Here is a 21,110-nt window from a genome sequence, read left to right on the forward strand (position 1 = left end):
TTATTTTTGGAGGAAGGACACACTAGCACAAAGACAGGTAAACACAGCATCTTTGTAGCTTTTTGCTAAAATTGTTTAACCTCACGTTTAATCATGAGGAAACAATAAGACAAATTCAATATGTGTAGCATGCTAACAGGATAGCTGATTTTAAAAAATGCCTAGTCTATAATAATAAAAGCGTAATACGCTAATTAGACCGGACAGACGAACCACCTTCCGGAAATCCTTCTGGATGAAGGCGGGGTTGTGAGGGCCGATCCCCTTGCACAAATTTTGTGCATCGGGCTCTAGTATTTAAAAAAAAAATCTCCAAATAAGGATGATACAGCTGATATTGAAGGAGACAAAAGAGACATGACAAATGCTAAGTGTGAACCTTGACTGGATCCTAGATTTAGAAAAAAGCTTTAAAGAACATTTTTGTATAAAATTGGAGAATTTGGGCTGACAATAATATTAATGTTAATTTTGGTGGCTGTGATAATGGTCTTGTGGCTGCATAGGAGAAGGTTCATTGTTTTAAAGGGGTACATCTGATATATATGGGTGAAATGTCATAATGTCTGCATCTTTCAAATGGATGAGCAAAAAAAAGTGTGGGGGAAGGGAGAAAGAAATGTGAAATATTGGTAAATCTAGGTGAAGAGTATAGTGGTTATTATTGATTATATTTGACAATTTCCAAAAGAAAGAATTGGGGGAAAAGAATTATAGGTTATAATAAAAAACAAGAATTCTTTGATAGAGACTATTGTAGAGTACAACTACTTTAGTAGAATTACTTAGAAGAATTAGCTATGCAAAGAATGAAGGAGTGGGGAGGGCAGTTCTTGTAGGAGGTACAATATGTATGAATGTCTTGACTAGGAGAGATCTTTGTTTTTGAAGATTGAAAGGAGGCCTGTATGGCTATATCTGGAGATGCAAAGATGTGACAGTCCTATGGAAGGAAAAAACTGACGTGATACTTGTAGTATTTTCAGCCTAATAAATATCTTAATGTCCCAGTTTTGTTGGTGTTAGAACTATATATACAGTTTTGTTTGTGTGGCTGCTTCTTTTTTTTGTGTGTGTATTTATCTGTAGAGCTTTGGAAAAAGTAAACTAGATACAGTTGTGTGTCCCTAAGCTTTTCATTGTGTCAAAATCAGGGATAGGCCCTAGCCAGTTTGGCTCAGTGGATCGAGCATTGGCTGTGGGCCAAAAGGTCCTGGGGTTGATTCCAGTCAAGGGCATGTACCTTGATTGCAGGCTCCTCCCCGGCCCAGGACCTGGTCAGGGCTCATACAGGAGGCAACCAATTGATGTGCTTCTCTCACATTGATGTTTCTCTCTGTCTTTCCTCTCTCTTCCACTCTCCCTAAAAATCAATGTAAAAATATTAACAACAGCAAAAACAGGATAGACAGCTGTTTGTATCTCAGGAAACTAAGCAACCAAGTTGAACCATCTCTAGGAATACACTTCGTCACTAATAGAGTTAAATGTGTTTCATCGCTTAAACTTAGACTTATAAATGTCTTGTGGCTAAATGTTCTGTGGACAAGAAAAAATGCCAGTGAATGACTTGATTTCACCACTTGTTAAGTCTGAAAATATTCTTTGTCTTCCCACTGTATTTTGTGACCAGTTCATAATTGGGATCCAAAATGACAAATATCTAGAATAATTTAGATTGTATCAGATAATGTGACCTACTAGAGTTTACCATATTAGGAGTCAAGAGTTTTGGAATTTTTTAGAGCATTCTTTGGAGCTTTAAGGAAGTGATTTTACTTCTGAATTACAGATTTTTTATTTGTTAGAGGAAATAATAGTCTCCCCTTCTATCCTATGACATTATTATTAGGAGAAAATGAGATATGAATGCTCTTGAAAAAGTTAATAGTATGTAGTAAGGTGAAGAGTTTTTTCAAGCCCTTTTAATCTATCTGCTCTACTACCCATGATCAGTTCATATGTTTCTTTTAGAAATTGGAACTGCTTAACTCTAGGACAGAGTTAATGGCTTGCAGCAAATATACCTCAGGCCCTGGCTGGTTTGGCTCAGTGGATAGAGTGTTGGTCTGCCGACTGAAGGGTCCTGGGTTCGATTCTGATCAAGGATATTTGCCTGGGTTGCAGGCTTGATCCCCAGTAGGGGGCATGCATGACCTGCCCAGTTAGGAATTTATGATCAGACTAGAGGCCCGGTGCACAAAAATTTGTGCACTGGGCGGGGGGCGTCCCTCAGCCCGGCCTGTGCCCTCTCGCAGTCTGGGACCCCTCAGGGGTGACCACTTGCTGGCTTAGGCCTGCTCCCCAGGGCATTAAGCTGGCAGTCAGACATCCCTCTGGCAGCCTGGCAGCCCTCGGGGGATGTCCACTTGCCAGTGGGGAGCAGGCCTAAGCTGCAGTCGGACATCCTTAGCGCTGCTGAGGAGGCGGGAGAGGCTCCCACCACTACCACTGTACTGGCAGCTGTCAGCCTGGCTTGTTGTTGAGCAGAGCTCCCCCTGTGGGAGCACACTGACCACCAGGGGGCAGCTCCTGCATTGAGTGTCTGCCCCCTGGTGGTCAGTGTGTGTCATAGTGACCAGTCATTCCCAGTCATTCTGCTGTTAGGGTCAATTTGCATATTACCCTTTTATTATATAGGGTAGAGGCCTGGTGCATGATGGGGGCTGGCTGGTTTGCCCTGAAGGGTGTCCCGGATCTCCGGGGGGCGGGGGGGGGTCCTGCTGGGGTGCCTGGCCAGCTTGGGTGAGGGGCTGAGGGCTGTTTACAGGCTGGCCACAGCCGCTTCAGGGTGGGGGTCCCCGCTGTGGTGTCTGGTCAGCCTGGGTGAGGGGCTGATGGCTGTTTGCAGGCTGGCCACAGCCCCTTCAGGGTGGGGGTCCCCACTGGGGTGCCTGGCCAGTCTGGGTGAGGGGCTGAGGGCCGTTTTCAGGCTGGCGGGCGACTGAAGCTCCCAGTCTCTTTTTTCTTTTCTTTTCTTTTTTATTCAGGGATTTATTTACCTTCTATAGCTGTCACTGGAGCTGAGAGCCACGGCTCCAGCTCTGAGGCCGTGGCTGGCTGAAAGCAGGTATCTGGGTTTGTTTAGCTTCTATAATTGAAACTCTGTTGCCATCACTGGTGCTCTAAGCTCTGAGGCCCTGGCCAGCTGAAAGCAGGTATCTGGGGTTTGTTTAGCTTCTATAATTGCAACATTGTTGCTTCTGGAGCTCAGAGCTGGGCCGCAGCAGGCGGAGAACCTTGGCTTCCTCCATCACTGAAGCAAGCAAGCCTGCTTGCTTCAGCTGTGTGGCTGTCGGCTGCCATCTTTGTTGGCAGTTAATTTGCATATCCTGCTGATTAGCCAATGGGAAGCGTAGCGGAGGTATGGTTAATTACCATGTTTGTCTATTATTAGATAGGATCACCCGGTGAGGTTATTCTCCCCTCCTTCCTGAAATCAATAAAAAATATATTTTTTAAAAAAGATACCTCAGTTCTGTTATTTCTTCTTCCCTGTTCTATGGGTCAAATTCTGCAGGATTATAATGAATATTCTGAAATTTTCATTCAGATCACATTTGCCTGAATTGTTAATGAGTTTCATTTATGTTATTGTAATCAATCTTAGCAATTCTGGACTTGAATATGAATGTATATATTTAACTTGAAGTTAACTATGGTTTTTATGTATATTATTAGCTTTGTTGGTTTTTGGTGTTTTAAATCTGTAGTTACCTGTCTATTGCACCTGCAAGATAACTAATCATCTTACAACTAATATGTCATCAGGGATTTCCAAAGTAATTATTAGTAGCTAGTATTAAATGTTATTGTGGAGACATTCTGTTTTCAGTTTACACAAATAGTTAAGATGACTGGATACTTGATAATTATATTTATCCATGTTGTTTACAATGTTTTAAAAGTTATGACTTACGATTTTTTATAGTTTATAAAAATCTTTTTGTGCCCTAGCTGGATTGGCTCAGTGATAGAGCGTTGGCCTGTGGATTGAAAGGTCTTGGGTTCAGTTCTGGTCAAGGGTACATACCTAGGTTGTGGGCTCAGTTCCTAGTGGGGGGCATGCAGGAGGCCCCCGATCAATGACTCTCATCATTGATGTTTTTATATCTCTCTCCCTTTCCCTTCCTCTGAAATCAATAAAAAAAATATTTAAAAACATCTTTTTGTGATTACATAAGTACTGTGTACATGTTGCAAAAGTCTAAACATACAGAAATGTTCAATCTAACTATTTTATTCTAAATTTTAGGATACTTAAGCATATTTTCTGTAATTCCATGATAAGAGCGAAAGCTACATTTACTGAAACAGTATATACCTCTGTCATTGCTTGACCTGTTAGATGGCTAAGTTAATTTTAATTCTAGAGGGCTCAGGCTAAACCTGAGGCTAGGGTAGCGAATTTGGTTCTACTTTTAGTTTCAATCTTGAAGTGAGGTGAAATTAGTTTTTTGGCTTTTAAATTCTACATTTAAATACCGAAACAAATTTAGAGTCGTGTGTTGTAGAATATGTGCATTCGTAGGATAGTGATATTTGCTTGATAGATGGAGGATTTACTAATGTATGTCTGTCTTGGTAAGTATAGGTGTTCATTAATTTATTCAAGAGAGAAAAGTATCTGTCTACCTTCTGTCAGACACTATGAAAAGTTTTAGATATCCTAGTGATGAGCAGAATATTTTCTTTCCTTTGTAACTTGAAATGCAAATTCCACTTGTTGACATTGAGTTATTTAGGTCAAATTTCTAGAAAATTGTTTGATTCTGCTTAGATACCAGTGTATGAAAGTAAGAATAAATTTTTTAGAATATGAATATTTGTGGTTAGGTTATTTTTCCCCTAGTTCCAACAACTCCATTCTTGTAACCAGTAGCTTGTATTAATGCTCAAATTATTCCCACTCTAAAGCCTTCTTTGACCTTTTTGAGGAGGTAAGTGTTTAGAAAGAGCAAGCTAAACTTAGCCTGTTAGTCTTCACTTATAAACCCCATGTGGTCTGGCATTTGAACCCAGTGGTCATAGGTGACTTTAGGATTGTTAATTTCAATAAACAGTTTTTATTACTCATTTTACCTAACCTATTAGGTACATTTGATATACTACTTCCTCCTTTTTCTTAGTTTCCTTTTTTTTAATGATACTCTTTCTGGGTTGTTTTTTCTAAGAGGATTTTTTTTCTCATCATTCAAATGAGTTTTCCAAAGATTCTCAGATTTGACTTTCATGAACCATTAACTTTTTTTAGTGGGATGAAGGTAGTGTGCTGACATAGGCTTGCCACCTTTTTATTTTGGAAAGTAAGGTTATTAAAAATTGCCACTTATCACCCTTATTTTATAAAAGAAAAGATATTTTAACTCTAAGAATCTAAGGACATGCTCTCAAAATAGGAATTGCTTTTAAGTTGATTAATCTTAGTTAAAAACTCAACATTATTCTTGCTTTTCTTTGTACTGGTCTGTGGACTTAATTACATTTGACAACCACTTCCTTAAAACAGGAGAGAGTGGGTAGTTCTTGCGGTCCAATGTTAGGGAAAAACTATAAAGTATGTTTTAAAATACTTTGTAGGGCAAAAGCAGGTTTACAGTTATTTGTATGGAAAATAATACAATAATTAATAAATAATAATACAAAGATAAACTTTTGCATACTCACAACTCAACTGTAAACCTACTTTTGCTCCACCCTATATTAAAGGCTCCAAGGTAATCCTGTGAAATGAGAATTATTTTTCCAGAGGATGCCCTTTGGGAAACACTGCTATGGAAACTGATGTTACCAAGGTTTGTTTTCACTTTCATCATTTTCTATCTTTTAAAAGTTAATTTTGAATATTTATCAAAAATGAAGTCGTTTTAAATTATGAAACTTTTAACCAAAAGATAGTGTCCTAGGGAGTCCTCATGCATTGTTGGTGGGAATGCAGATTGGTGAGCCACTATGGGAAGTTCCTCAAAAATTAAAAATGCAGCTGCGTATGACTCAGCAATTTCTCTTCTGGGCATATATTCAAAGAAAACCAAAACACTAATTTGAAAGAATACATGCACCCCTATGTTCATGGCAGCATTATTTACAATAGCCAAGCTATAGAAGCAACCCAAGCACCAATCACTAGATCAGTGGATAATAAAAAAGCTGTGGTACATATATACAATGGAATATTACTCAGCCATAAAAAATGAAACCTTACAATTTTTGACAGCATGGATGGACCTAAAGGGTATTATGCTAGGTGAATTATGTCAGCCAGAGAAAGATAAATATCATATGATTTCACTTATCTGTGGAATCTAAAGAACACCATAAACCAAGAAACAACACCTAAGCAAACTTGTAGATACAGAGAACAGACTGATGGTTGCCAGAGGGGAGAAGGGTTGGGGACTGGGTGAAAGAAGTGAAGGGATTGAGAATGGTAATCATGGGGATATAAAGTACAGCATAGGAAATAATAGTCAGTAATCCTATATAATAAAGATGTAATATGCAAATGGTCCTTACGCCATGAAGCGTAACAACTGACCACGTAACAACTGGATAACGGATCAGCAGGAGGGTGGGGCAGCAAGCTACAAGCGGGCAGTGGAGAACTACAGGAGGGGGCAGGGCAGCAAGCTATGAGGGGGAGAGCCAGCAGGATGGAGGGAGCTACAGGAGGGTGGGGCAGCGGGTGGAGAGCTAGTGGAGGGCGGCAGCGAGTTACTGGTGAGCTACTGGCACATGGATTCATGTGCAGGGCTACTAGTATTGTAATAGCTATGTATGGTGCCAGGTGGGTCCTGGAAATATTAGGGAAACTATTAAGTACTAGAGGCCTGGTGCACGAATTTGTGCATGGGTGGGGTCCCTCAGCCTGGCCAGCGATGGGGGCTAAACGGGACCATCTCACCCAGTCCCAATTGGGGCAATCGGGGCCGGCTGGGAGGAGGGACTGCGGGAGGTTGGCTGTGGGAGTGCACTGACCACCAGGGGGCAGTTCCTGCATTGAGCGTCTGCCCCCTGGTGGTCAGTGCAGGTCATAGCGACTGGTGGTTCGGTCAAGTGGTCGTAATGGTTGCTTAGGCTTTTATATATATACCAGAGGCCCAGCTCACGAAATCTTGTGGGTAGGGTTCCTAGGGCCTAGCCTCCTGTGATCAGGGCCATCTGCCTGTTCACCAGTCCCCAGGCCAAATGCTGCCTCCGCCACTAGGCTGTCAGGCCGTTGGGATCACCAGCTCATCCCTGGCTGCTCAGGGGCTCAGGCCTGCGGGAAAGCAGGCGCCAGCAACTTCACCTCCATGCGCGTGCGCTGGGCAGCGACTGATGGAGCATACTGCCCACTGGGGGCCGCTCACGTGGGCGCCGCCACTGCCGCTGGGGCTTGAGGTATTACTAGAAGCTGTGGGGCATGCCCGTGACCTACCTACCCTGGCATGAACGGCCTCCAGTGGGCAGCGCGTTCCATCAGCGGCCGGCCTGATGCATGCGCATGGAGGTGAAGTCGCTGGCCCCCGCTTTCCCACAGGCCTGAGCTCCTGAGCAGCCGGGGATGAGCTGGTGATCCCAAAGGCCTGATAGCCAGCCCGGTCCTCCCACCACCCACCCTGATTCCCCCGTTCACCATGGCTGATCCATCGGAGCCTGTGGGCCGGGGGCAGGAACCAAGAGGTCAGCCGTTCAGCCTGCTCACCAGTCCTGCCCCACCCCACTTGTGGGCCAGGGGGGGAGGGACTGAGAGGTGCTCAGTGCACCTCATGGTGACTGGTTGTTTGGTCATCACGGATACTGGCTTTTTATATAGATAGATAGATATAGATATGATTGTCTAACCCAGTGATTCCCAAAGTGGGCGCTACTGCCCCCCGGTGGGCGCTGCAGTGATCCAGGGGGGCGGTGATGGCCACAGGTGGCATTTGGGGGCGATGAGTAACTGCTATTAAAATTTTTAAAAAATTAATTTCCAGGGGCTGAGTAATATTTTTTCTGGAAAGGGGGCGGTAGGCCAAATAAGTTTGGGAACCACTGGTCTAACCACTGTGCTGTACACCTGAAACTACAAAATAATATTGAATGTCAAAAAACAAACAAACAAAACAACAGATGCAGTGTCTTATCTGTTCCCTCCATTCTTCTTTTTTTTTTTAAATTTATTTTATTGATTTTTTACAGAGAGGAAGGGAGAGAGATAGAGAGTTAGAAACATCGATGAGAGAGAAACATCGATCAGCTGCCTCCTGCACATCTCCTACTGGGGATGTGCCCGCAACCCAGGTACATGCCCTTGACTGGAATCGAACCTGAGACCTTTCAGTCCGCAGGCCGACGCTCTATCCACTGAGCCAAACCAGTTTCGGCAAATCTTCTTAAAGGCAACTACTCTTCACTCTTAGCTAATTTTTTGTATTTCTTTTTTTATATATATTTTTATTAATTTCAGAGAGGAAGGAAGAGGGAGAGAGATATAGAAACATCAATGATGAGAGTTGATCCGCTGCATCCTGCACGCCCCACACTGTAGATTTAGCCCACAACTCAGGCATGTGCCCTAACAAGGAATCGAACTATGACCTCCTGGTACATACGTCAGCGCTCAAGCACTGAGCTACGCCTATTGGCTTTATTTCTTAATAAAACATTACTGTATCTTGATTCAAAGATACAGTAAACTGGCAGGAGTGGAGCCAGTTTTAGATATTTTCTTCTATACTAGTACTGTTAGATGAGGAATTTCCCACATAGTCTCTTCTCCATTTCAATATGCTCACACAAAACATTTCAAATCCCATGTCCTTTTATGATTATACTAGTGGCCCGGTGCACAAAAATTTGTGCACTTGGGCGGGGGGGTCTCTCAGCCCAGTCTGTGCCCTCTCACAGTCTGGGACCCCTCAGGGGATGTCCACCTGCTGGCCAGCACAAACGGGGACGTAGCATCAAGTCCCCCTGCGCCAGAAGGCCCAGAGTCAAGTTCCCACCCATTTGCGTGTGCCCCCTGGACACAGCATTCAGCCTCATGGAGGGGCTGACAGGCCCGGACACTGCGGCAGCAGCAGAGCAGCGAGGCTGCCTTGGCCTGCTGGAGTGGGCGGGTTGTGCCTCGCTGCTCGGCCCCCGTGGTCCCCGGCCGGGTCCACAGGCCCGCACACTGCAGTGGCAAGGCTGCATCGGCCCGCCGGAGTGGGCGGGTCATGCCTTCCTGCTCGCCCCCGCAGCCCCCAGCCGGGTTTACAGGCCCAGACACTGCCGCGATCAGCCCGCCGGAGTGATGACAGGCCTTGACACTTCAGCGGTGGGGCTGAGGGGACTGGGTGCCGCCATCTTTATGACAGAGTGACGGAGTGACAGTCACGGTTAATTTCCATACTATTTTATTAGATAGGAAAAAATTTACATATAAGCCATATAGAATAGAAGAAAGTAATGTTGAAGGTTAAATGATTTAATGCATTCAAAGTACTTAGAACAGTGTAAAATATTTGTTAGATATTTTTAGTTATTTCTAGTATTAAATTTCTTTCTTATACAATTGGGTTTAAAAATTGACTCATTAAAACAATAGAATTTGCTTACTTTTTTTGAACATTGAAATTTTCACCCTGATCTGTAAAATGTCTTGCAGTGTAGTTTTCCATACTGTCAATGTCATATGATTTATCAGTTATATTTTTTAAAGAGATACTGTCCTGGAGCTCTTCTGGAGTTTTTCTCTAATCTGGACTTGTTGCTCTCTAGACTTCCAGCACAGATGTTGTCTTGGGGGTTGCCTTCACAATTCCCTTTGGTTTTCTGCTATGTTGACTCCCTTGCATCTCGTGTCTGCCTTTTATATAGTTTGCTCCCCTTTTTTTGGTATCTCCTCTATCAGGCCTAAAGTGTGCTTGGGAAAGAAATCTTTACCTGCTCACTCCTCCATTTGGCATAGCTAATTCTTCTAAGTAATTCTATCAAAGTAGTTGTACTTTACAATAGTCACTATCAAAGAACTCTTGTTTTATAATTATTTTTTAGAAATATGATTTGATTTTTTAAATTTTTTTTTTATTGACTTTAGAGCGGAAGGGAGAGGGAGAGACAGAAACATCAATGAGAGAGAATCATTGATCAGTTGCCTCCAGCACGCCTCCTACTGGGGATCAAGCCCACAACCCAGGCATGTGCCCTTGACTGGAATCGAACCCGGGACCCTTCGGTCCACAAGGCAAAGCTCTATCCACTGAGCCAAACCAGCTAGGGCTCTTGTTCTATATTATAACCTTTAATTCTTTCCCCCCCAATTCTTTCTTTTGGAAATTGCCAAATATAATCGATTGCCTTCCACATGTATCCTGACAGGGGGATCAAACCCACAACCTGAGCATGTGCCCTGATAGGGAATTGAACAAATGACCTTTTGGTGCATAGGACGACTCTCAACCAACTAAGCCACACTAGGCTAGGGCAATAATATGGACATTTTAACAGTATCAGTTCTTTCAGTCCATGAGCATGGAATATATTTTTGTTTGTGTCATATTCAATTTCTTTTATCGATGTGTTAATAGTTTTCAGTGTATAGTTTTTTTTAACTCCGTGGTTAAATTTTTTCTCAGGCATTTTTTTGGGGGGGGGGGGGAGGGGGTGTAATTGTAAATGGGATTGTTTACTTAATTTCTCTTTCTGATAATTACTAGTGTATAGCAACACAACAGATTTTTATATATTGATTTTGTATCCTGCAACTTTGTTTATTCTAATAGTTTTTTTTGTGTGGAGTGTTTAGGGTTTTATATATATGTTGAATATGGTGAGAGTGGCCCGGCTGGCGTGGCTCAGTGGTTGGGCCTTGACACATGAACCAGGAGGTCACAGTTCGATTGAGTCCCAGTCAGGGCATATGCCCAGGTTGCGGGCTCGATCCCCAATAGGAAGCATGCAAGAGGCAGCCGATTAATGATTCTCGTCCTTAATGTTTCTCTCTCTCTCTCCCTCTCTGAAATCAATACAAACATATATATATTTTAAAGGTGGTAAGAGCGGGCATCCTTGTATTGTTCCTGATCTTAGAGGTAAAGCTTTCAGTTTCTCATCATTGAGTATGATGTTAGCTCTGGGCTTATCATGTATAGCCTTTATTATGTTGAAGTATGCTCCCTATCTTAAATGGATATTGAACTTTGTCAAATGCTTTTCTGCATCTATTAAGATGATTGTGCCCATGTGGTATAACACAATGATTGACTTGTGGATGTTAAACCATTCTGGTATCCTTGGAATAAATCCCACTTGATTATGGTGATCCTTTTACTGTATTGTTGAACTTATTTTGCTGAGAATTTTTACATCTATGTTCATCAGCAATACTGATCTATAATTTTCTTTTCTTGTAGAGACCTTGTTTGGTTTTGGTGTCAGGGTAATGTGGGCCTCATAAAATGAGTTTGGAAGTGTTCTCTCCCCTTCTGTTTTCTGGATTGGTATTCTTCTTTCACTTTCTGGGAGAATTTTCCAGTGTATGTATTGTGTCCTAGACGTTTGATCCTTCGTAGTTTTTTAAATTACAGATTCAGTCTCCTTACTGGTAATGTTTATTCAGATTTTCTATTTCTTCATGATTCAATCTTGATAGGTTACATGTTTCTGGAAATTTATTTCTTTTAGGTTGGTGTGCATTGTTGATGTATAATTGTTCATAGTCTCTTATGATTCCTTTTGTATTTCTGTTATATTAGTTGTAGCCTCTTCTCTTTTATTTCTGATTCTTGTCTGTTTTGATTCTTGACTTCATCTACTCTGGTTGATCCCCTATAAATTATTCATTTCAGTTAGTGTATCTTTAATTTCTGACTGGCTCTTTATGATTTTCACCTCCTTTTTATGCCATTGAAGTTCTCACTAAGTTCTACCCTTATAACCAGTGTTTTGAACTCTGCATCTTATATTTTGCTTATCTCCATTTTGTTTAGTTATTTTTCTGGAGATTTTTTGTTCTTTCATTTGGGACATGTTTCTTTGTCTCCTCATTTTGGCAGCTTTTCTGTGTTTGTTTGTATTAGGTAGAGCTGCTGCATCTCCTGAGCTTGGTAGAGTGGCCTAATGTAGTAGGTGTCCTGTAGAGTTGAGTGACACAGCCTCCTCAGTGTAGTTGAGTCTTGCTTGCTTTTGTCATGCCAATGGGAGGGGTTTACCTGCAGGCTGATTGGCTGCAACGACTGGCTGTGACCACTGTGGAGGATCAGCTTTGCAGGTGTCCACCCCACGGAGGGTGACTTACTTCAGTGGGACTCAGGTGCCTGCCGAGTCCCCCCTTGAGTGTTTCACTTGTGGAAATGGATGGGTGGTGCTTTGTTGTGGTCTGAAGCTGTCCACTGGGTGCACTGCCTTTGGGGCCTCCTGGGAGGTGCAGGCTAAGGTCAGTCATCACCTTGTTCTGCCCAGGGCCACCTGGCATGAGCTACAAAGCGATCTGCAGGTGAATGCTACTTGTGCTGGGCTTGGAGATGCCCAGGAGAGACCAAGCTGCAAAACAAGGCCGATTGCTGGGTATGGGGCCACTTAGTGACAGATTTGAGGGATGCTGGGGCCAGATGCTACTTGTTTGAGAGATTTTAAGAAAGTCCACTGCATGAACCAGGAGAGTCTATTCAAATGGAAAAGCCACTTGAAACATCTTTGGTGGACCAGCAGGTTGGGTGGGGCAGTGTCTCAGGGGATCACTAGGGCAGGAGGAACAGTGATAGCCAGGCTGATATGGCCTCTGCCTGCTGACTGAGTGTGGGGGTGCTCAGGAAAGAAACAATGTCTTCTAAGTTGTAGGGTTAAATAGTTTATTGAGTTTATTGTTGATTTTTGTGTGGGGTGTTTTTGTTTGTTTGTTTTTGTTTGTTTTTTTTTTTTTTTTTGAGGTATGCCTGTAATGCTATGAACTTCCCTCTCAGGACTGCTTTTGCTGTGTCCCAGAGATTTTGGGTTGTTGTGTGTTTGTTTTTATTTGTTTCCAGGAAGTTTTTTATTTCTTTCTTGATCTCGTTGGTAACCCATTCATTGTTTAATAACATCTATTTAGCCTTCATGTGTTTGAATGTTTTGGGGTGTTTTTACTGTAGTTGCTATCTAATTTCATTCCACTGTGATCTGAGAGGATGGTTGATATGATTTCAGTCTTCTTGAACTTGTAGAGTCTTGTTTTGTATCCTCACATGTGGTCTATCTTTGTGAGTGATCCAGGTGCACTTGAGAAGAATGTATATTCTGCTGCTTTGGGGCAAAATGTTCTATAAATGTCAATTAAATCCATCTGTCCAGTGTGTTCTTTAGAGTCACTGTTTCCTTAAGTTTTTGTCTGGAAGATCTATCCAGTGAAGTCAGCAGGGTGTTAAAGTCCCCTACTGTGACTATATTATTGCCGACCTCGCGGTTAAAATCCTCTAAAAGTTTTTTATATATTTAGGTGCTCCTGTATTGGGTGCATATATGTTTTTACCAGGGTTATAGCCTCTTGTTGGATGGATCCCTTTAGTATTGTGTAGTGACCTTTGTTGTCACTTGTGATGGCCTTCATTTTAAAGTCTATTTTGTCAGATATGAGTATTGCTATTCCAGCTTTTTTTCCCTTTTCATTTGCTTGCAATTTTTTTTCTCAGCCCTTCACCCTCATCCTGTGCACTTAAGTTCTTTTGTGTGTCTTTTGTCCTGAGGTGGGTTTCTTATAGAGCATATAGTTAGGTCATGTTTTTGTATCCATTTAGCTACCTTATGCCTTTTGATTGGAGCATTCAGTCCATTGACATTTAGGGTTATTATTGATAGGTACTATTTATTGCCATTTTAATTCTGTATGCCTAGGTTTCTCTCTCTGTTTCTTATTCTCATTACTGCAATCCCTTTACATTTCTTATAATGCTGGCTTGGTGGTGATGTGCTCCTTTAGCCTTTTTTTTTTGTTGTTCAGGAAGCTCTTTATTTGTTCATCTATTTTGAATGATAGCCTTGCTAGATATAGTAATCTTGGTCTCAGATCCTTGCTTTGCATTACCTTGAGTACTTCATGCCATTCCCTCTGACCTGTAGAGTTTCTGATGAGAAATCAGGTGTCAGCCTTATGGGAACTCCTTTGTAGGTAACAGTTTTCTTTTCTCTTGCTGCCATTAAGATTTTCTCTTTGTTTTTAATTTTTGGCATTTTAATTATGATGTGTCTGCACGTGGGCCTGTTCGGGTTCTTCTTGCTTGGGGTTCTCTGTGCCTCCTGAAGTTGTGTGACTTTTTCCTTTACCAGGTTAGGGAAGTTTTCTGCCATTATTTCTTCAAACACATTCTCTATCCATTTCTCCCTTTCTACCTCTCCTGGCACACCTGCTATTCGAATATTGTTGTTTCTGTAGTCGCACTGCTCCCTTAAGTTATCATCCTGTTTTTGTGTGTGTGTTGTTGGTTTGTTTTTTACATTTATTTTATCAAAATAACATAATTGAGGAACCATCAGATAACTGTATTTTGTCAGGCGCAATACAAACAAAATTAAAAACCAAATCAAGAAAACTTGTATTCCTGGTTTCCTTACATACACATGACATGACTGTTGAGAGACAAGGCTGGTCGATGGCCCCACCCCATAGGGGCAACTCCTAGAAGACAAAATTCAGCATGATGGAAGACTGCTCCCTGACAGAGTTGAGACTTAGAAGGGTAGCCTGGGCACCTCTTTTAGAAAACCATCCCAGTGCACTGGAGAACTCCATGAAAAAAGGAAGGTTCCCCAAACTCCATAGTTCTATAGTACCAAAGCACTCCTTTAGGCTGCCATGGTCTTGACAGTCCTGGGCTATTATGTGCAAAACTACCTGTTTGGTGCCACACTACTCACCACTGTCTCTGAAGAAAAAGTCCTTCCTGTGATAAGCATTCCTCATAGGAGCTGATTCTCAAAATCCACGTGTCCCCCCATCATGGCTGGTTTGCCTACCTTCATTTTCCCTCCAAGTGCTTTTCATGCCCTAAAAATACTTGTCTAACCAATGGCCAGGTTCCCAGATCATATATTGCCATCAGCAGCCACTGGTGAATCTAGAGAAGGCTCAGCTCATGAGCATGGAGGATGCAGGTAGGGAGCAGGAGAAACCAGCATTGTAAATGGCTTCCTTCTCCCAGGACCAGAAAGGGCAGAAAAGAAGGTAACATGAAGTAAGGCCCTTTGAGTAGAAGGTCCTTAGGGGCAGCTTCTCTGAAAACAAGCTCTCTGCTCCCATAGAAAGGGAGCAGAAAGATGGTGCCTGCTGACTTCTCTTCCTCCCCTGATGGCCTGAGTATAGGTGCAAAGTCAGCTAGAAGACAGGCAGTCTAGGCAGCGTTCGCCAATCTTTCGGACCTCACGGACCACCAGTGATCCGCGGACCACCGGTTGGCGACCACTGCTCTAAAGGTTTCCTTAAACCAGCAGTTGCCAACCTTTCAGACCTCACGGGACATCAGTGGTCCGCAGACCACTGGTTGGTGACCCCTGGTCTAGGGGACGTGGTCAGTGTGCAGGCATTGATATCCTCGGTGTGGGCTGCTTGATTCAGGAATGGCTCAGAAGTGCTCCGGTTGATTTTTGGTAGAGAGTGTTGGAGCAGCTCAATGGAAGACAGGATCTGGGGGAAAAAAGACCTCTCTTCCTTAACTTTCTTGAAAAAGTCAGCTACAAGCCTCTTCATTGCTTCAGGGCAGTTCTTGTATAATTTACTAAGGTCTGGGGAGGCAAACCCTTGGCCCACCATGAAGATGATCTTATTTTGATTGTTGATGTGGGAGTAAGGTAGCTCCCCTGTTATGAGCTCATACAGCACAATGCCATAGGAGTGGATGTCAGACTAAGCTGAACGGGTTATTAGCCTGCATTCCGATCACCTCTGGGGCCATCTACAAGATAGAACCAGTGGATTGTTCAACCTGCTGAGAACCACTCCAGCGCAACTTCACTGTTGCCAAACCAGAATCTCCAATTTTCACTGTCAGGCCTTCATGGAGAAATATATTATTGGATTTCATGTCTCTGTGATGATGTACTTTGCATTGCAAGTAGTCCATTCTCTGAGCCATCTGCTGGGCAATGTCAATCAGCTGGAACATCTGGAACTTGGTCTCTTAGACATGCAGGTGTTTGTAGAGGCTGTTGCCCTCACACCATTGGGTCACAATCGCCAGGTTGTCCTTCGTCATGTACCCCATAAAGAGCAGGATGTACATGTGTTGTGTTTTGCGCAAGACAGCCACCTCATTCCTGAAGGCCTGAAACTGCTCTGGCGTGGGGTCAACAACCTTTAGGATCTTTACTGCAACGTCTCCATGCCACTTGTCCTTAAAAACAGTTCCAAAGGAGCCTGACCCAGTTTGAGTGGAGAGCATCACTTCACTGGCTGCTTTTTCCCAGTAATAACTTGAATCTCTCTGTCCACGAGGCCTAATTTTGTTTTCTCCTGGGTCCCAGATCCTGGTGCCTGCTCTCTCTGTGCCGGCACAGGGGTTTTGGGCTGTGACCAGCCCGTTGGGCTCAGATTGTTGGGGCTGCTAGACATGGCTGAAGGTGAGGCTGGTTCACTGTGACTTCAGATTGCATCCTCAATCATCCTGTGTAGTGCTGACCATGTGAACATTAGGTGTGGATGTCGACCTCTGCTTCTGGGAAAGGGAACCTTCAGAGGAGGGGTTGGAGGTGTTGAATGTAAAGGCGTGGGGTGTGGAGTATCTGTGCTGGGAACTAGCAGGCATCTGGAAAGCAGACTCTCACATCCTATACATTGTCAGAAGGCAGTGTTGGGACTAATGGTGATAGTGGAATTTGGAAACAATAAGAGTTGTCTGACATTACTCTAGTCCACACACATAGTAGGTACTTTAGTGCTAAAATGCTCGTGAAATTTGTAGCCATAAGTCTCACGTCGAAATCCATTTAGTAGGAACTTCTGACACATGTCACAGAAGGCAAGCTTCACAGGAAGGTCTTCCGAGCAAAGTTGTGTGTTGTGAGAGGAACGTGATCCAGCAAGTCTACTTGAAGTTCTTCTGCAACCAAGGAGACAGCATCAGTATTCGTGCTTTTTTACCTTTGCGTTCGTGGAGAAATCTGAACGCTACACAGCACTCCAGTTGTAGGCCCCTCACCTTGAGTGCTTTTCATAAGGCAGTCATGCAAATTCATTCCATTTCATACACTGACCACTGTTCTTTGCTTGTTTGGCAAGAAAACACGGATAGTATTGCTTGTCTTGGAAGAGTCCATAAGTTTGCCATTATCTGATGCTTGGCGCTGATAGCCAAACTGCTGAATTATTGGGAAATGCAGGCGGGGCCATCAAACATTGTGTCTTTGAATCCAAAACCGTTGCTGATTGTCTTCTAGGCCCCCTGTATGTGCTTCATTGATGCAACTTACACAATACTTAAACCTGAAGGAGCCAGGCCGCCTCCATGTCCGTGGTCCATCTAGTGGCAGCGTCTGGCCCACTCCTCCTCCCGACGCCGGGTTAGGGAGAGGGAGGTGGTCACATTCGGCATGTCCCCAGCCCAGGGAACGGGTCCCTCATCATTGCACTCACGCTCCCCACCTCAGGGCACACGCCCCAAAGCCCGGCCAGCTGACCCTCTTTGGGACCCAAGGAGAGCGGCAGGGAACCCTTCCCGTCTCATGCTCCTTCTCGTCTTACTCCCGCCATGTAAGGTGGCAGCCCAGCACCTGCTGTGAAGAAGTGTCCTCCTGTTTTTTTAACTGTTTTTTCTTTCTAGTTCTCTGATTGAGTGATTTTTTTCAACCCTGTCTTATAATCCACTTATTTGACCCTCAGCTTCCGCTAATCTGCTGTGTATTCCTTCCAGTGTGTTCTTTATTTGTGCTATGTCATTATTTCTGTTTTCATAGTTACTATATCTTTTCTCATGCTGTTGAGCATCTTTACCATCATTACTGTGAACTATGTTTTAGATCAATTTCTTATCTCTGCTTCATTTTTCTCTTCTTATGGAGAATTCTCTTGTTCTTTCATTTGGGGGTTGTTTGTCTCTTCATTTTGGCTGCTTGTTTGGGTTTGTGACTATGTATTAGCTACATCCTCTATGCCTCTCAGTCTCTACTGCAGGACAGTGTCAAATGCTGTTTTTGACAAATTAGATCAGGCAAAGACTCAAAGCCTCCAGAGATGACCTCTGCCTATAGACTGATAGGATTCCTCTTGAATTACCCCAGGCAATCATCTTCAGGAGTGGGGAGTTTTTTTTTTCAGCAGGGTGTGGCAGTTGTTTCTGCTTGCAGGTTAATTATTTATAGTCTCTTAAGTGGCCTCAGGGCAAGGTGTTTTCCAATAGTGTGGGTCAAGCATGTCAAACTCAAAGGCTAACATGGGCCAAATAAACAAGGTTTAAGTTTATGTGGGCTGCAAAAAACCAAAAGCTTCAATTTTCATAGAAACGTAGGTTTATGTCAATAGATACATACTGAATACAAAGGGCTGAAATAAATGAATAATCATTAACATAAATAATAGAACATTTTAATAAAAATTAATATTTTTTCTTGAACATTAACTTACCAGACACTGAATAACTGCACAAATTAATAAGCGTAATGCAAATAAACCTATTTTTCTTATTCTCTGAAAGCAAAATATTTCCTGTTGCGCACACCAAACAAGTCAGTCCAAGACTAAGGATGTGGCAATTGGCTGCTAAAATATTTGCTGCTAGTATTATTGGAGAGAAATGGTGCGCCTGTGCGTAAGGCGTGTTAGGGAAATGAGTGCAACACAATTATAGTAATCAGTCATTAGTGAACTTCGTTATTAATAATTATGTATAATAGGGTATTGTAAAAATTAAGTTACGAAATTTTTATTAAAACGTTTTGTACATACTGTTATATTGGTTGGGCCACAAAAATATTCGTCGTGGGCTGCATGCAGCCTTCTGGCTGTGAGTTTGACATGCTTGGTGTGGGTCCACTGTCTTCCCCCAGGCAAGGCAAATGTCTGTGTGGGAAAGATGTCCTCCACTGCGTGAGGGAATGACTCAACATAGGAGAGTCCATAAATACTATCCGTGTTTTCTATTCTGCCTTCTGAGCTCTAACCCTGAGTCCCCAATCCTGGCTTCCGCTCACAAAGCTCCAGTCCACACTGCCTTCCCTCTGCTGGAGCACAAGGTGGGTGGCTCCACAGGGAATTTTGGCCCTTTCAAGAGGGTATCTGAATTTTCAGCAGTCGCTCCCTGGCAGGCAGCAACCCCGCTGCTTTTCACAGGTGTTATGTGGGTACCCTTCTCAGTTCTGGTGCTCTCTGCTGGGAGGCCCAACTTGGTGATTAGATCCCTGAGTTCTCAGTGGCAACCCCCCACAGCTGAGATGCCTTTCTGAAACTTCAGTTGCTATCTGTGGGCGCCCAGCCAGCCCTTTTTGCACCTCTGCCCGTCCTACCAGTCTATGTGGTCTCCACTTTTGGTCCTCGGGTATCAAGGATCTCTCCAGCAAGTTTTCCGTTGATTATTCAGGAAGTTTTTCTGTATTTTAGTTGTAATTCCAGTTTGTTTCTGCGAGCATGTCCATGCAGTATCCACTCACTCTGCTGCCATTTTTAATCTCTGGCCTTATAAATTTGGTCATATGAAAGGTCCCACCAAAAGTGTCACCATTGTTAGTGTACACTATATCCTTCACACCCACACATGTGCTGCTTTTCCCCGGAAAGGGAAGAATTTCTGGGAAAGATGGTAGTTTTTGTGTTTTAAGAGATGAGGTCAGGACCTCTGATGCTTGGAGGATTTGGATAGTAGCAGAATAGGTTTGTTTCTTCCCTTTCTCTCTTAGTAGTGCTGGTCTTAATTTGCTATTGCATAGTCCTTTGACTTTGTGGATTGGGTTAAGTCAAAGTGAGAGGAGTGCTCCAGTGGGAGGTGGCATTGTGTGTGGGAGTAGGTTTTCCATCCTTTCCTCCTTTTACTGCCAAATTATATTTTGTGAGTTCGAGTAGTGGCAGGTATACTAGAGATGGGCCTGTGGTAGATCTTTAATGGCTAATTGGGGTTGTCAGAGAAGATGAGGAAACCCCTCAGCATAATAGAGGGATGAAAGTTCCTACTAGGGAGGTAGGTGCTATGTTGAAGTAGTAGCATTTGGCTCTTAGTTTCTGCCTTTAATTAAATTAAGTGCTAGTTATTCATTGATTATTGTGTTCCTACTCCATTCTGGGCATAGTTCTACGTACTGGGAAAGTAATGATAAACAAAACGGGACAGTCTTTCCTCTCTCAGAGTACAAACTGTTTAAAGGGTGGGGAATAGATAAAGATAAGTAAGTAGGCAAGTAGAGCACAGTGTGAGAAGTATAATGATGGGAGAACTATAGCAAACCAAGAGAACTTCTAACCTGAACATGGTGGGTGGACCTGAATCAGGGAAAGGAGTCTTAAGAAGGAAGGTCTGCCCGGGCCGGTGTGGCTCAGTGGTTGAGCATCAACCTATGAATCAGGAAGTCACAGGTTCGATTCTTGGTCAAGTCACCTGCCTGCGTTGCTGGCTCCATCTCCAGTGGGGATTGCAGGAGGCAGCTGATCAGTGATCCTTTCTCATCATTGATGCTTCTATCTATCTCTCCTCCCTTCCTCTCTGAAATCAATAAAAATATATTAAAAAAAAAAAAAAAGAAGAAGGAAGGTCTAGTTGAATCTGTCTTACCAAAAATCTTGGGCCCTGAAGATAGGACCTTGACTATTGCGAAGGAAAAATAATTAACTTGAAAGTGAGTTGAATTTCTTGATATTTTTTCCCGTCTTACTGAGAAATTATAGTATGTCAAATCCTTAACTCATGTTTTTAAATATTAGCCTGATAGTAGTCCTCAGAGATTATCTCAAACAGATGAAATAAACTGTCCATGGTCTCACAAGTAATATTCAGATAGTTTATTTCTTAGTTAGCTTGAGGAGTAAATTGGGGAATGGCTAGGGAAGAAAAAAAAGCCACACTATTTGAATAATGCATCCAATTCTCAAGTTCTCGAGTTAGAGTCATATTTATTGTGGAGTGGTCAACCAAGAAGGAAAAATTTCTTTGTCTAGGCAATGTCTTCCAATGGATATCAGTAGCAGTGACGAAGAAAATACTTCTCTAATGATA

General features: G+C 42.9%; 1 protein-coding gene and 1 pseudogene across 3 annotated transcripts in view; one reads left to right on the forward strand and one right to left on the reverse strand.

Annotated features, from left to right (window-relative positions):
- The window catches only part of MTF2 (metal response element binding transcription factor 2), an 80,041-nt gene that overhangs the window by 20,407 nt on the left and 38,524 nt on the right, over positions 1-21,110 (forward strand). The gene's annotated exons all lie outside the window — the stretch shown is intronic.
- LOC139004394 (RAF proto-oncogene serine/threonine-protein kinase-like) lies at positions 15,440-17,372 on the reverse strand (annotated as a pseudogene).

This window comes from Myotis yumanensis, unplaced genomic scaffold (genome assembly GCF_028538775.1).
Source record: "Myotis yumanensis isolate MYYU_CA2020_CCGP unplaced genomic scaffold, mMyoYum1.0.hap1 SCAF_2, whole genome shotgun sequence".
Classification (NCBI taxonomy): domain Eukaryota; kingdom Metazoa; phylum Chordata; class Mammalia; order Chiroptera; family Vespertilionidae; genus Myotis; species Myotis yumanensis.